General features: G+C 38.6%; 1 long non-coding RNA gene across 1 annotated transcript; it reads left to right on the plus strand.

The window, feature by feature from the left end:
* Positions 1 to 434: 434 nt before the first annotated feature.
* Positions 435 to 13,898, plus strand: LOC129145787 (uncharacterized). Its single transcript, XR_008551836.1, has 3 exons — positions 435 to 580; positions 13,412 to 13,498; positions 13,862 to 13,898. It is a non-coding gene; the product is annotated as an uncharacterized LOC129145787 (long non-coding RNA).
* Positions 13,899 to 16,143: the final 2,245 nt, after the last annotated feature.

Raw genomic sequence — 16,143 nt, forward strand, 5'->3', positions numbered from 1 at the left:
TTTTGTAATATTTTATTTATGTATTTTTTACATCATTGTTCATTTTTAAAGGTGATGGTGCATGGGTGCATTGGTGAAGGGAACTCTAAGAGAACTCTTAATACACAGAAATAGCAGCTAGAGAACGCAGTTGCTCCTGTGGGCTGACAGAGTGCCCAGACAAAGAAAAAATTTGGAAAAGGCTCCAGTGCATGGTGGGAGAGTTGGCTAAGATGCATAGGTGAGGTCTGGCAGGCAGGAAACTGCCCTTGGAGGACAAGGGTACAGAGGGGACTCACGGGGAAGCCCCCCTACTGGGGAAGTAGTGGAAATCACTGGACAGTGTGCACCACTGGGTGTCCCATCGCCACTAGCAGGGCCTCCTGCTATGCTATGAGAACAAGGAAAATATAGCACCAGAAATAAAAAGAGAATCCTCTTCCTCTTGCAGTGTCCCATCCACACTCTAATGTCAAGGACTAAGATTGTGCCAGCTGACAAAGGAGAAATGTTCCAGGGTCCATCTCCTATAGAACAAGAAAGGGCAAAGAGGGGTGGATTTGGAACTGAGACATTGATAACTGGCATAGTTTCAAAGCAGGTAAGATGAAGGCACAAGTTTGGAAGAGGGTCTGGCATCCACTGAGGTGATTTTCCATGTCAACTCCCAATGTCACCGACAAGGGACTATTGAGACTAGCAGAAGAGCAGAATGGCCCTTGTTTTTCTGCTCCTAACTATGTAAACAGATATTCTCTAAAGCTATTTCCACCTCACCTAGTTCCTAAAAGAAATGTAATATACTGGTTCCCTATTTGTCTCCATAGGTTGGTCTAAGACCTAATGAGATGTCACAGCAAGCTTTGTGTTGGGGCGTCCTGCCTACTACCGGGCACAAGCTCGGGAGGTTTGGAATAAATATTAGCTACAGGAACATATAAACTCAATTTGAATATTTTAAAATTTCGTTACCTGTTACTATGAATTGTATGACTGAATTCACCAACTAATTCAGTCACAAGAGTAATGGATTTGTTGACATTGGTGAATCCTTCCCAGCAAAATATTTTAAGAATAGAATTTTATCATCCAGAGTCTTGAGGACTTAAGTGAGGTATTTTAACTCCCTTTCCCCTTCTACTGCTGAAATTTGGTGAGTCTCTGACTAACTGGAGTTTCACATGGCAATCCACTCACATGACCAGAACAAGCTTCCAAAGTAGGCAAGACACTGGAGGTCTATTTGTAACTCTAGATCTTGGATAGCCTTCTTTTCTGCCAGTAAGTTTATTTTTCCTAAACTAAAATCATTAACCTATTATGAATCCAGCTCTGTTCTGTGTTGACAGAGGTTTTTATAAAAGAAATAGACAATCCAGTGGGGACATAATTATGAGAAAGCTCCAAATAACTAAAGAAGAAGCATCAATTATGCGACCCAAACATTATCTAAAAGAGATATTCAAAAACAAGGACAAACTATGTGTCCTTGAGTGCATCTGGGCCAGATTCATGAAGAAGAGAATACTGAATTCACCTAATATTCTGCTGGTTTTCATTGGTGGTGGAATGGAGTATAGGGTACTGGTAGTGGAAAAGTGTAAAGTGGCAACATTATAAATTCTAGGTCTCAGTTCTGGTGCATCTACTGATTAGTTTATGACTTGAGGCAAAGCACTCACTAAATCTCAATGTATTTCTGCAGTGAGAATCACAGATGATTTGCCCAACCAAAATAGACTATGTAAACAGTAAAGGCCCATCAGTATTTATTATTATTAGGAAGGTATACTTAACTAGTCTACATGATTAAACAGACTGTCTTTTTTCCTGGCCTTACCTACTTTTACTCGCCTTTGAAAAGAATTGCATTTAAATAAATTTGGAAGGAAAACCACCTTCAGCTGCATAATTGACCCAGGATAAATTCCACAGAAAATGAAGCAGTATTCCAGGTTCCTATACATCTATTTGTTTGTTCTTCATTTTAGCCTTAAGAATGCAGTGATTTTTTGAGGCTACAAGCAACCATACCAAGTGTCCAGATTTCCATGGCATATGACAGCTGAGAGTCCAGGATGAGTTGAAGGCTCTATTTTTAGTTTTTAGTCAAAGAATAAAGATCATACCTTACTGTGGGAATCATCTACACTGCATCATGCAAAACCCCATCAGGCCAGAATAAAACAGCTCCATAACTGAAAACATTCATTACCTGTGAGATAAAGAAACAGAGGCAGCTTTAGAAACCCCAATCCCCTAAACTTAGAGCTTTTGTGGCATTCTCTGAAATGAGTGTATTGCCCTTAACCAGTACAAATAAACGGAAAAGAGAAAAGCCTTAAAATATTCAGTGTGAATTAGAAATTGAAGATCATTTCAATGCAAGGCAAGGGGAAAAACAAGTGGTCAATTTAATTACTATTCAATAAATTATTTAACTGAAAATATCTAAAATTTCTGCCCTAGTCATGAGTTTGTTCCATTTTCTAGGGTCAAACACACCATACTTGTTACTCCAAGATTGTACAGAATGTGAACACAAAAGTAATACTTGCTTGACATTGCCTGGGCATTATGGACTCATGCTCAGAGATTTAGAGGCCATCAGATTTATGCACTTTCATTTTTATTTTTTTTTATTTTTTTAAAGATTTATTTATTTATTTATACAAGCACTGGGTACAGTCAGAAGCATTGGAGGGTGAGAGAATTAACCAGAGCCAGAGCAGGGAGCAGAACAGGCAGACTGACGAAGTACACTGCTCAGGGGAGCAGCGGGCGTGGCAGGAGAGGTCTGCGTGCCATGTGGGACCCTCGCTGGCTGGCTGGCGATTGAACTGGTGCTGCAGAGGCTGTAGGCAGCTCAGTGCTCAACCACTGCACCACCGGGGAGGCCCCCCTTTCATTTTTAAAGTAAGGTATCTAAGACCCACAGATTCTTAACTTCTTGCACCACTCAATGAGCAACTTAATGAGCAAGATCTAGAACACAAAAGACAGAAAGACCCAAAGATGATTCTGTGGATTACTGTGGGAACCTTGGTGGCAGGTGTGGTGTGCCAACATGTACCTGAAGACATGTGATCCTGTATCTCTGAATCATATTGTAAACCAATTTATCTCAATAAAAACAAAAAGAAAGAAATATTTAAAAATTATAACTCGTTAAGGTCCTGATTTTCAAATCAGGGGAAAGAGTAGATTCTAAGAACTGCAGACCGATATAGATTCATAGCTTAAAGGAGCCATCAAGATCTATTTTGACACACTCATTTTAGAGATAAACCCGGATGAGACAGGGTAAGGTCCTGACCTAGTTAGTAACTGGGTGCTGAGGAGAGCCTAGATCTCCTGGTCTTTGCCTGTGGATCTTTCTACTTCACTAGCGTTGAGATTCTTCTCAGGCATAATTCTAGAATAGATTATTAAACAGATGGCTTGGGAGCATTTAAAAAAGAATGCAATCATTAGCACCCAGCATGGATTCAGTTAGAATAAGTAAGTCATACAGACTAACCTTATTTCCTATTTGGTACAGTTACAAAGAAATGTACACATTATTGGCTAAAGTGGGGGGATAGTCCAACAAAATTGAGGTGAGCCATATTTGCCCAGCTGAAGATCATAGACAACCAATCTTGGTCTATATTTTTCCTTTGCGTATTTTCCTACCCTATACTGTTTTCAGAAATCTATAATCCTCCACTACCTAATATGGGCTCCACCCAAGAAGAATCTACATTCCTTTCTTGATAATATTTGAACTGCTGAAATCCATTTACCTTTTTCAACTGGAGATAGAGGATATATACAATTATAGAAGTTATTCTGATTGTGAAAACTGAGCATTAAATATAGACATGATACCCTTCATTGGGAGACATTAGAAGCTTTAAATTCACTTGACTTAACCTGTCCAAGGTGACACATGCCATATGCATTCCATGTGCTCGAGACTGGGATAATTAACTCAGAGACCAGCAGACAATGGGGAGTCTCAAGGTTTAAAGGGTGAGAGTGAGTCACACATGGATGAAAAAATTTTATTTGCCAGACAATGTTGGATGAGAAAAATATCTTAGAGGAAAAATTATGCTTATCTGTAACACCCTAGTTTAAAGGAAATATTTAAGGGTATATACTGGGCCTAAATCATGCTTCTGTTTTATTTTTTAATTTTCTTTTTTTATTTTATGCATCATTTTTTATTTTTGTACAATGTATGCATTTTCATCTTGGTTATAGTCCCTGTAAAATTCCCACCACCTTGTTTTGATCCTACTCCCTTCTCCCCCCCTGTAGTGTGTCTCTGGTTTATAGTTGCCTGCTGATTTTGATTTTTACTTTATTATAATTAGTCTTTTTCCTGATCCCTTATTTAGGTTTTCTAAATTCCTGCTGTGAGTGAGACCATCCGGTATTTTTCTTTTTCTTTCTGGTTTATTTCACTGACCATGATCCCCTCCAGCTCCATCCATGTTCATGCTTGTGTTTTAAATCAAAGAACCTATCATGAGATCTTTTCTGATTGTTTCTTGAATGTAAGCCTCCAAGGTCATTTCAAACCAATATGTAGCAAAAGGATTGTGCTCACACTTGTTCTCTCTCTCTCTCTCTCTCTCTCTCTCTCTCTCAGTGTGTGTGTGTGTGTGTGTGTGTGTGTGTGTGTGTGTGTGTGTGTGTGTAAGGGATCCTTTCCTTCTGAAAAGGAACCCAAGGCTGAATGGTTTGGTGGATGCATGTAAGTGTGTATATTTGTTCTCAAATAGTCAAAATTGATCATGCCTCACTCAATCTCAACCACTTGTAAATTATTTGAAATCGGTAATATTCTCACCATTGTCCTAAACATTGTAGTCAAAATAATACAAACAAAAAAAATAGAAACTATCATTTCACATCTCCTTCATTATAGAACTATATGTAAATGGCATAAGTCGTGGCAGGAATGGTGGACGAGGAGTCAGAAAACACAACTCCTTCCTTGTTCCACATTTCCACAGCTGTGGATCCTCTTTGTAGTCTCATAGTCTCCCTGAACCCCCATTTTGCAGGGAAGAATTCTTGGAAATAGGATATTTGCACTAAAGCTGAAAGATGAAAAGAATTCAGTTGTACAAAGAGATGTCCAGGCCAATTTATCAGCAGGGGCAAAGGTCCTTATGGAAGGCAGTTTGGACTTGGCCTAAGGAACTTTCAGCAACCTGGCTGGATCTGAGAAAGAAAAGCATTATAGATTAGAGAGGTTGGAAGGAACCAGGTCATGCAGAGCCTTTAGCTCTGTCATTTAAATTTTTTCCCAAGCATTCTGGAAAATAAAGGTTTTTAAGCAGGGCAAAGACATGCTGTGAGTTATGATATTGTCAATGGAGAATAAGTTATAATACCATCACGAGTGACATAAGTGGAAAGACCAGCCTCATGACTGGAATAAAGTTATTTAAACAAGAATGATAAAGGTTTCCACTAGGAGAATAGAAGGGAGAAGTGGAAGATAGGAATATAATTAAAGAGATGGAACTGGTGGCCTTCCTGGTGGCTCAGGGGTTTAAGTCTCAGTGCTATCAACCTATCACCAGCTGCTGAAGCATGGGTTGGATCCCCAGCCAGGGAGCTAACCCACATGGCACAGCAGACCTCTCCTGTCTTGCCTGCTGCTCCCCTCAGCAGTGCATTTCAGTATATCTGCCTGTTCTGCTCCCCAGTCTGTCTCTGGTGAATCCTCTCACCCCCTGCACCTCTGGCCTATACCCCGTTCTTGTATGCTTAAATAAATAAAAATCAAATCTTTAAAAAAGAGAGAGAGAGATGGAACTGACAAGATATTGCAGGTAATGGCTAAGACATTATTATATGAATAATGAAGTACAAATGGGTTTAGGCAAGTCTGAGTATCTATGCAAATGCAAGGCATTGGTATTAATATAACAATGCAGAACAAACTCTGTGGTTCCAGCTATAAAAGGCTACACTTGGCAGACATGCTTGCTAAATTTATTCTTGAAAATGAGGAGGAAAGAGTCACATAATATACATTTACCCACCAGATGATTGAGGGTCTTTGATGGGGCCTTTCAATGGGCAAGCCAAAAAAAATCTGTAATTATTGTTCCAATTATTTATATTGTTTTTATTTTAAGGAAAAGAAGTATTTTTATTTTTATTTGTTTAAATGGCCTCATCTATTTTTTCATAATATAGACTTTCTCTATGCAGGTGCGGTCACCATAGTTTTCCCACCACCAAAAGGGCCCAGAGCCCTCTACCACCCTCCACTTCTCTCTCCTCCCCCACTGTTCACTACTCTTCCCCCTGTAACTTGCCCACCATCCAGGCTAGAACTGCTCCTTTTGAGACAGAGCTCTCCTTGTTTACTGGGCAGCTCTTAAAGTCACCAGTTGCATGATGATCTCATTACTGATTTCTGTGACCAGTGCTCCCGCCCCTGCTCAGGGGGCACCTGCTCTTACAGGGTGCTGGGATTAGCAGAAGGTGCATCCATAAAGCCAAAATAGCCACAAAGTTTTGGAAGCCCCCTCCCCCCCAAAAAAACAAAAACACTTGCATGATATTGTGTAGGAAAAATGAAGTGGTTTATTATCTGAATTTTTCATAAATAAAGATGAGCCTTATTTAGACATTGCCAAAATCAGTGCTCTGTAGAGAGCTTAGGGCTACCCTGACTCTGGAAGATGCTATATAAAACTCAGCTCTATTTCCAAGACTGCTATAGATCCAAAATAAAGCATAGGCAGCCTGTGCGTTCATTTATACATATATACTGTACCTTCTATAACGGAAAGTATTCACACAACAGATTGAATTAAATATGCTTTCCTTGAAGATGTTATTCTGAAAACCAGAAGTGCTGTTACCTAAAATAAAAGATAAGAATATTAATTGCAGTGACTCCACTGCCTTCCCTCTCTCCCCTGATGATTCTCTTAACCTCTCCAGTCAGAGAGTGATCCAAATAAGAATCTGTTTCATTAAATAGTATGTTGGCAAATCCTTATATTTTGGGCAGGTCATACATCAGAAATTAGCAGCTGTGGTCTAAGGAAAATGTTTTTAGGATATTTCTGGTGCACTTGGGATCAGTATTTACTTTCTAGATATTGCAAAGCAGGAAATACAGTATAAAGTGGGCATTATGGAATCCCATTGTAATTGCAAAGGTACGTTTTTTCCCCTATTAAATCAAGGAAGACTATTTAAAATGATATTACTCAAAGTTAGTAAGCATATTATCAACTGCTACTGAACTAGTAATTGTTTTAGTGCTTTTTGAAAACAATCGAGCAATATTAATGAAAGCAATAGATCCATGTATTTTATATATCCTCAACTTATAAAAATATAGCCTTATAAAAATCTTCTAAAATGGAAAAGTTATGTGCACAAAATATTACTTCATGTCATCCATAATAGTAAAACTTGGAAGAAACCTATATAGCTAATAATAAGGAAATAATTAAATTATGATACATTCACTCAATCTAATTAAAACCTTTCACAAATTAGGGTTTTAAAGATAATAGCATGAATAATACTTATATTAAGATAGTAAATGATGAATCAAGCTGTTTAATTACTTGACTTCAGTAAAATATAAAAAACCAATGCCCACATTGGTAATGCTGAACAGAAATCCATAATATGCCATAATCAAAATAAAGCATAATTATTGTCTAGGGGATAATGAGTCTAGCACACAAAATATAGATGATCCACACAATCTATGTTCATTGCTGTCAAAATTTTCTATTTTTTAGCATAATAAGTTGTTCTAAAAAATGAAAAAGGACTTTGTGGAATAAAGTTATTTTTCCATCAGTCATATTTGACTACTGACATGTTTCTACACAACAATGGTTCAAGGAAACTTCCTTGTAAAAAGGATCAGCAGCATTGTTCAGTGTGCAAGCAACTCACAACACTAGCTCTAAGATACTCGCTCTAGTGGTTTATGTGACAATAGCAAAATACAAATAAATTTCCTGGGATTTGGATGGATAACACCTCTGCTTCACCAATTTCTAGAGAAATCAGTGCCTTTCAAAATATGCAAACAGTGAGTTAAAACAATCTCATTTGCAGAAGTCAGAGTGGTTATGACTCTGGTGCCTCTTTTGCTGATTTTTCAGTTCACAATGAAATCTTACAGAAATGCACACACAAAAAAAACCATTCAGCATTCATTTAGCTTTGCCCTCAAACCCAACTTTTTTTAAGGTAAAATGAGATTTTAATAAGTTGTAGCCAGTTAATAACAAGACTACAATTCCATGTACATGAGTCTAAAGATAGCCTGACTGGTCACTCCTAAGTCATAGATGTTTTTTACTGTTTCTTTGCTTTGCTTTACAACTTTATATAGAGAGATGTGAATAAACTGTCCATATTTACAGTGTACCATCTAATGAGTTTTGATATAATAAACTCCCTTGAAGCCATCACCACAGTCAAGTTAATCAACCTTTTTATCACCTTTAATATTCACTCACCTCTTCTACTCTCCTTCATTGTCACTGCTTTTTACCTACCTGTTACCACTACATAGCAAATAACTTATTTTAGAATCAAATTCACTGTGACAAAATGAATATCATTTGCTCTTTTAATCTGTAATTGATGACTCTCATTTTATAATATCACAAGAGGGATTTCCTCTTATGTAGAAAACTTAGGGTCCACAAAAGAATTAAGTTCTTTATGTATTTATGGTAGACTAAGATCATGGAAGAACTGTCCCCCACTCCCCTGCTACCCCAGGACAGGAGTAAACACCCAAATGCAGAGGAGGTGACGGAGTGTGGAGAGATGGTACCATTTCAGTAGGAGAATAGTGGGTAACAAGAAGTTCCTCAGACTACTGAAAACGGAGATACCATATGACCTGGCAATTCCACTCCTAGGGATCTACCCAAAGCACACAGAAACATTGATTCAAAAGCACACCTGTACCCCTATGTTTATTGCAGCACTATTTACAATAGGTAAAATCTGGAAACAACCCAAATGCCCAAATATAGATGACTGGCTCAAGAAGATGTGGCATATATACACAATGGAATACTATTCAGCAATCAAAAAAGATAAACTCATGCCATTCACAGCAACGTGGATGGAACTAGAAGGAATTATGCTCAGTGAAATAAGCCAGAAGGAAAAAGAAAACTATCGGATGGTTTCACTTACAGCAGGAATATAGGGGAACCCAATAAGATTTCAGTGTAAAAAAAAACAATAACAGCACAAAACACAACAAAGCAAAAAGGGACAATTATAAATCAGAGCCATACCGCAGGGGAGGAGGAGGGAGAGGGAGCAGAGGGAAGGAGGGAGGAGCACAGGAGACTGAGGTGATGGTGCATGGGTGCATTGGGGAAGGAAACTCTATGGGGACTACACCTGAGAGAGTGGGGGGGGAAGCAGATTTTGTTTAAAAATGAGCAATGATTAAAATTTTTTTTAAATTAAGAAAAAGAAAAGCTGGATACACAAAAACAGAAAGTTTAATAAAACTTGCACAATCTCCAAAAAAAAAGAAAAGAAAAGAAGACCAATCCTGCTCGTGCCACTGGAGGAGGCAATCCTTGATGCTACTATAGAGGAGGAAATGCCTTAAAAAAATGCTAGCAGCTGGTAAAGTCTAAACAATAGAAAAATAAGAAAGAATGAAGGGGGGCAGGAAGAAAGATGAAAGAAAAAGAAGAAGATATTAAGAGTAATAGAAAAAAAAAACCAGAAAGCACTGAAGTAGGTCTTTGGCTAAAGACAGAGGAAGAGTGACTTTTGAGTAAAGAAACCAAAGATATCCACAAAGGGATAAGAAGCATCAAACAAAGGAGGGAGGCGACTCAACTCTAATGAGACTCCTCGAGTTTCGTCCCATGACCAGGCCTGGAGGCTGAACAAAACTTTCCCTACTACGGAAATGAGCAGATTTTTTATTTTTTTGTCAAGTTCAATAAGCCTGAAATTCAGCAGAGCTGACTTGGCAGATGAATATTGTTAATCGATGCTGAAAAGTTTCCCAATCAGACTAGCAATTCACCTGCCACACAAACAGCTATTCATCAATAAAAATGAAAGGAATTTTTGGAATTCTGGTTAGTAATGAGCTCCTAGTTCTGAGTCCCTTCAGTTCCAAGTGAAGGAGTTATTGTATCCATCCACCATGACATCCTTCTAGGCTGTTCTATCGATGGCAATAATTCAAATGGTGACTCCCCCCTCCCAGGAACTTATTCATTTAGATGACAAATCAAGATGTTCTAATCACCTAATTGTGATTTTTTTCTTCATTAACAGACTTTTCAAGGTTTTGACTCAAAGTAGCCAAACAACTTTGCTTAGGTGCATCTTATTCTGAAAAGCAAGGGGGGAAAAACAGGAGAAACATCCCTCTTTCTAAAATAATCAATTTTATTTATCTATAGCTTAAAATGTGACAAATGTACACTTCTATGTAACCATAGCAATACTAAGATATGGAGTGTTCACATCACTCCCAAAGTGCAGTTTCCCTTTTCAGGGAAACCTCTCCCCCAAATTCTGCTCATTAGACAACCACTGCTTTGTCTTCTGTCACTGCATTTTAGTGTTGTCTTTTCTGGAATTTCATATAAACAAAGGAAAACAAACTTTTTTTAAAAAAATGCAACGTAATGCTTTGAGATTCTGTCCATCTTTTATGAATATCAGTAGTCTATTCCTCTTCATTGCTAAATAGTATTCTATTGCTTGAATATGCCACAATGTGTTTTTCCATGAAAAATGGAGTTTTTTTCTATTTTGGAGTACCATGAATGTTAATATATTGAAGCAACTGTGAATATTAGCATCCATTTGAGTACATATACTAAATAATACTCTCATTTCTTGTGGGTAAATAACTAAGGGTGGAATTGCTGTGATAAGTATGTTTTTTAACTTTATGAGAAAATGTCAACTGTTTTTCAAGTTGACTATACCACTTCATATTTCCATGAGTAATGTGTATGATCCAAACCAGAGAATATGATACGATCATACGATCCAAACCATATACCTCATTGTTATTTTAATTACATTTTCCTGATGACTTGTTGAACATTTCTTCATGTATTTACTGGCCATTCACAATGTTCTTCTGTAAAGTGTTTATTAAAATATTTTGCTCATTAAAAGATAGGGTTGGGCCTCCCCTGCTGGCGCAGCAGTTGAGCTCTGGGCTGCGAAGCTGTCCGCAGCCTCCTCAGAGCCGGTTCGATCCCTGGCTGCTCCGCGGCCACCGGAGGAGGGTCCCACATGGTGCACAGACCTCTCCTGCCGCCCGCTGCTCCCCTCAGCAGTGTACTTCGTTACTCTGCCTGTTCTGTTCCCTGCTCTGGCCCTGGTGAATTCTCTCACCCTCCCGTGCTTCTGACTGTACCCAGTGCTTGTATAAATAAATAAATAAATCTTTAAAAAAATAAATAAAATAAAAGATAGGGTTAATTGTCTTATTTTTATATATTTCCTTATATATATTTAACATAAGTCCCTTTGTTACCCACCTGGGGTTTCTTTCAGATGTTATAGTACCTTTTATATTTTAACAGCTTATGTTTTCTTTTTTAATTGAGATAATTAACATATAATATTGTCATCATTTCACGTGTACAAAATAATGATTTGATATAAAAGAATTTGACAAGGAAGCAGGGCAGATTACATCCCGACAGGTATAGATTTGCCCAACATAACTTCAAAATAAGCTTCAAAAGAATTAAACTGATCCTCAAGTAATTTTAGCACATTCAAGAACAAAATTCACTACTCTTTAATACAACAAAATATAGCACTCAATGTCATACTAATCATAAATCTAGCAGCCAATAAAAAATTATTAGACATAGGAAGAAACAGTAAAACATCATTTGTAATTTGAAGAAAAATACATCAAAGATTCAGAAAAGACAGAGATGATATGATTAGTGGGCTTTAGGGATCGTTTCACTTACCATTACTCAACGGTGGCCCTCCTGGACCCATCTACTGAGTGCTCCAGTTGCTTGTTCCAACCTGGCTGGCCAAAAGTTGAACATCTCCCAACCCTATGTGAACTGTTTGGCCAAAAAAATCCCATGCTGTTTCTTCTCCTTACCATTTGCATGTACCACTCAGTGTTCTGTAGTAGAATAGACAGCCTCAGGCACATATCTGGAAGGCCTTCTGTCTGCTCGGGCACTTCCCACTGCAAACCGCAGTTACCTCCATTCCTTTGAACACACGTCTCCATTTCCTCAACAAGACCGGAATCTTCTCGTGTTTCTTCTGCCTGAATTGTTGCCCAGAAAATGCCTCTGGGCAGAAAGCCAGAGAGATGGAAAGCTCTCTTTCTCTGTTTCCCTTCTCCCAGGATATCAACCCTACACTGCTTCTTGTCCAATGTCTCAAAAGAGTTTTCTTACTGCTTCTGACAGGGCAGCGAGTCTGCTTCAGTTACTGCATCCCAGCTTCCATGAGACATTCTTTTCAAAGAGATAAAATATAAAGAGTTGGATAACTAAGAATATAGAAGATGTAGTCAATTTGTAATTGCTTATGTTTTTTTCAATTGCCCCATAGAACTGAACTTGGCTTTATCCTATAATTTTATGTAACCACAAATAGATCCACACTAACTCTTCCTTTTCTATTAGACACTTTAATGTAAACTAAAGACATTCACTTGTATTTTGAATTTGCATTTATGGTATTTTATTATTTTGTTAAACAATTTTTATTCTGTCACAAGGTGGGACTCTCTCTAAGGATAAGTTTTGTTTTCTTATTTCATAATGGACAGGGGAGCAGCTAATCATTCAAAGGCAATTATAGAGAACATCTTTCTTTTCTGTCTTTACATTTTTCCTTTCCATTTGATGAATTTTTAATGAATATTTTGCAGTCCAACTTAAGTCCATTTCTCTAGGGAATCCTATCCAAATATTTCATCCCTGTTTAAGTAATGATAAAGCTAAACAACTTCCAGAAAAGAAACCATAAGATACAGTATCATTGGGTAGATGGAAGTTTCTCTTTCAGCTGGCAGTTCAAGGTAAATGGCCCAGGGGAAGCAGGGTAGCTCTCAACTGATTTTAACATCATCCTTTAGAGGCAGCTCCCTAGGAATTGCATCTGGATTATATTCTGGAACAGAATCCACTGCTGGATTATATTCTGTTCCAGAACAATGAGTTGAAGGGGAGGCCCAGGTTCGTATTTTAGAGCATTTTTCTAAACTGTGGTTCACATAGGAAATCCTGGCTGTTTATTGACTATCTTGACATTTTCATTGATTTCCAAGTAATAGCCCTTGGCTTTATTTTTAACATAAAGTTAGTATGTATTCCACTACAGAAATTTGTCATAGGACCCAAGAGCAGTGCCTGTGCTTAAAATCTCCTTTGTTTCACAGATAGCAAATGGACTCTCAGCTTGTGCTTAGCAAAAACAGCCTGCTTGTTATCATTTATTCTACTCGCATATCACCAAGTACCAGAGGGTGAGCTGCTTTCCATCTTTTTTCCTATTTAAACCTCCTAAGAAGTGCAGGCATTATCTAATTATCTGATCTTGGGAGTATTTTGTCTCCTTTATGAATATGCTTGCTAGCTTCAAATGCCTATTTCTGAGCTACCAAGGTCTTGGTCTTCATTTTGCTTGTAAACTATTCTATTTATTAGATTATTGTAAACCCAAATTGGTTTAAACCCCAGGGCAGCAGCATTAAGGAAGACAACATAAAACAGGCAATAAACTAAAGTTGTCATTCAGTCAGAATCTGAACATTAAGATAAAAAGAGGCCTAACAGGGGCTTTTGCTCTAAAGTAATTCACTTGTTTATTTAACGCTTCGATATTTCAGCCCCAGAGACGCGATGACTGATGAGGTATGTGTTGAGATGCATGTCAGCATGAGTATGTTCTGCTTGAGAGCTGACAGGCAGAAGTCAGTAGGTAAGATTTTTAAAGTCTCAAAATTAATATTTATCACCCTGCATACCTCCCAACTGTTCATGTGTCCCTTTTGATATCACCAATAGCTAACCCCCCAAGGAAAATGGGGAACTGTTATACTGTGTGCACTAATTCAAGTCACCACTTGGAGGGCCTCCTGCTCAGGGAACTTGAACTTTCAGCTCAAAGGTGAGTCTTGGCAAGTACATTCCATGGTCATGGGACATCATGCAGAGACAGGGAACCTCCCTGCTATCCCATCACCAATGCTTGAAATGTAAGTAGAGGCAGCACGGCTGAGTGCTACTGCAGTTCTCACAGTGAATTCGCATGATACTGGGTCTGCACAGTGCCTTCTCATTCAGGAAATATGTTCACTTACATTACCCAAGGATGGTGCCTTCTGCTCGTGGCCATCACTGAAACAAGGGTTAAAAAACATTTTTAAAAACATCAGTTAGAGGGCTTGGTGGTGCAAGGGGTTAAGTCACAGCACTATGAAGCAATCCTCAGCCACTGCAGCACAGGTTCAATTCCCAGCCAGGGAGGTGACCCACATGGCGCAGCAGACCTCTCCTGTCTCGCCCACCTCTCCTCTCAGCAGTGTATTTCAGTAGATCTGCTTGTTCTGTTCCCCGCTCTGTCTCTGGTGAATCCTCTCACCATCTCATGCCTCTGGCCTGTACCCCAGCTCTTGTATAAAAATAAATAAATCTTTAAATAAATACGTCTTTAAAAAATCAGTTAAACACATCCATAAAAATAAATATGTAAATGAAGTCAACAGTCAGAGAAACACTGCAAATAGGAATAGTGTAGCGAGTAACTATACTATGTAGATGACTAAATCTGTCCAACCTTAAAAACTGGAATGGAGTAAACATTAAGGGAAAGAAACCCATCTCCCTTAGTTTTTAAAAATGATCTGTTATCAGTTTCTTTCTGTCCTCTACCTACATATCTATCTACCTGCCTATCCATCTACCTTGCTTTCACAAAGACATAAAAGCTACATAAAATATAAATAATATTCACAACTGCAGCAGCAAAGTTCAGGTGCTTCATCTAGTGTCCTGAACATCAGCCAAGGCCCTTTGCCAAACAAGAAGTTTGTAGGATGTTAAAACAATGTAGTTTCAGCCCGTAGCTTTCTCTGCAAGGAAATTCTAATATTTCTGGCTGAATCATATTTTCCAATTTTACACACATATCTGACCCCTCTAATGAAAAGCTGAGCTGCTGACAGTTCAAGTTTCCTTTCCTCTGGAGAGCAGGTGTGTATGAGGACATAGCTTTTAAAGTTGATGCCAACTGATAGGAGAATACTTTGTGAAAACTGAGACACCACATCAGGACTCTCCAATGAATAGGCATGAATAGGCACCCCATCTTTCTGCCAAGTCTGCTCTAAGAACACAAACAGATAGACTGGCAGGACTGGAATTGATATTATGTGTTGCCTCGAATGGCCTGGTTCCAAGTTCTCTCCCTGCTATGGCTCATGAGGTTATTCAAATAACCCTCCTTGTTCAGGGGATCAGGTGCATTCCTGCTGATCCCTGAGCTACAAGTTCGGGTCCCTGCCAAGCCATGAAATTATCCCAGCAAGCCAAACACATCCTTCTACAGGAACCATTGGGCACCCCCCCAGCTCGATGCGACCCAGCCTGCCTCCCACGCTCCTAAATGTTCACTCTGATTCCCGAGTTGGTCATATAATCTGTGTGGCCCTGCAGGATGAGGAAAACATGGCCCCAAAGTTCTACCCCAAGTCACCTACTTTAGCCCCTTAAAGCGTCCAGACCAGGCATGGTAAGCGCTGGCTCTGTGGCTCTTAGCTCTTCAGTCATTTTTTTTTTAATAATAAATTTTATTTTTATATTCCCATATACAGTTGCAACCCCCCTTTCTGATCCCAATCCCTCCCCTCCCACCCCCCACCCCCCAAAAAGTGTCTCTGTTTCATAGTTTTTTGTTGATTCTGATTTTCACTTTCTTATAGTTATTCATTTTCCTGGTCCCTTATTTAAGTTTTCTAGATTCCTGCTATGAGTGAGACCATCCGGTATTTTTCTTTTTCTTTTTGGCTTATTCGCTGAGCATGATCCCTTACAGCGCCATCCATGTTGCTGAAAATTGCATGTGTTTATCTTTTTTGAATGCTGAGTAATATTCCATGGTGTATATGTA

This window comes from Talpa occidentalis, unplaced genomic scaffold, assembly GCF_014898055.3.
Source record: "Talpa occidentalis isolate TD23 unplaced genomic scaffold, MPIMG_talOcc4v2.1 talOcc4.14, whole genome shotgun sequence".
NCBI lineage: Eukaryota > Metazoa > Chordata > Mammalia > Eulipotyphla > Talpidae > Talpa > Talpa occidentalis.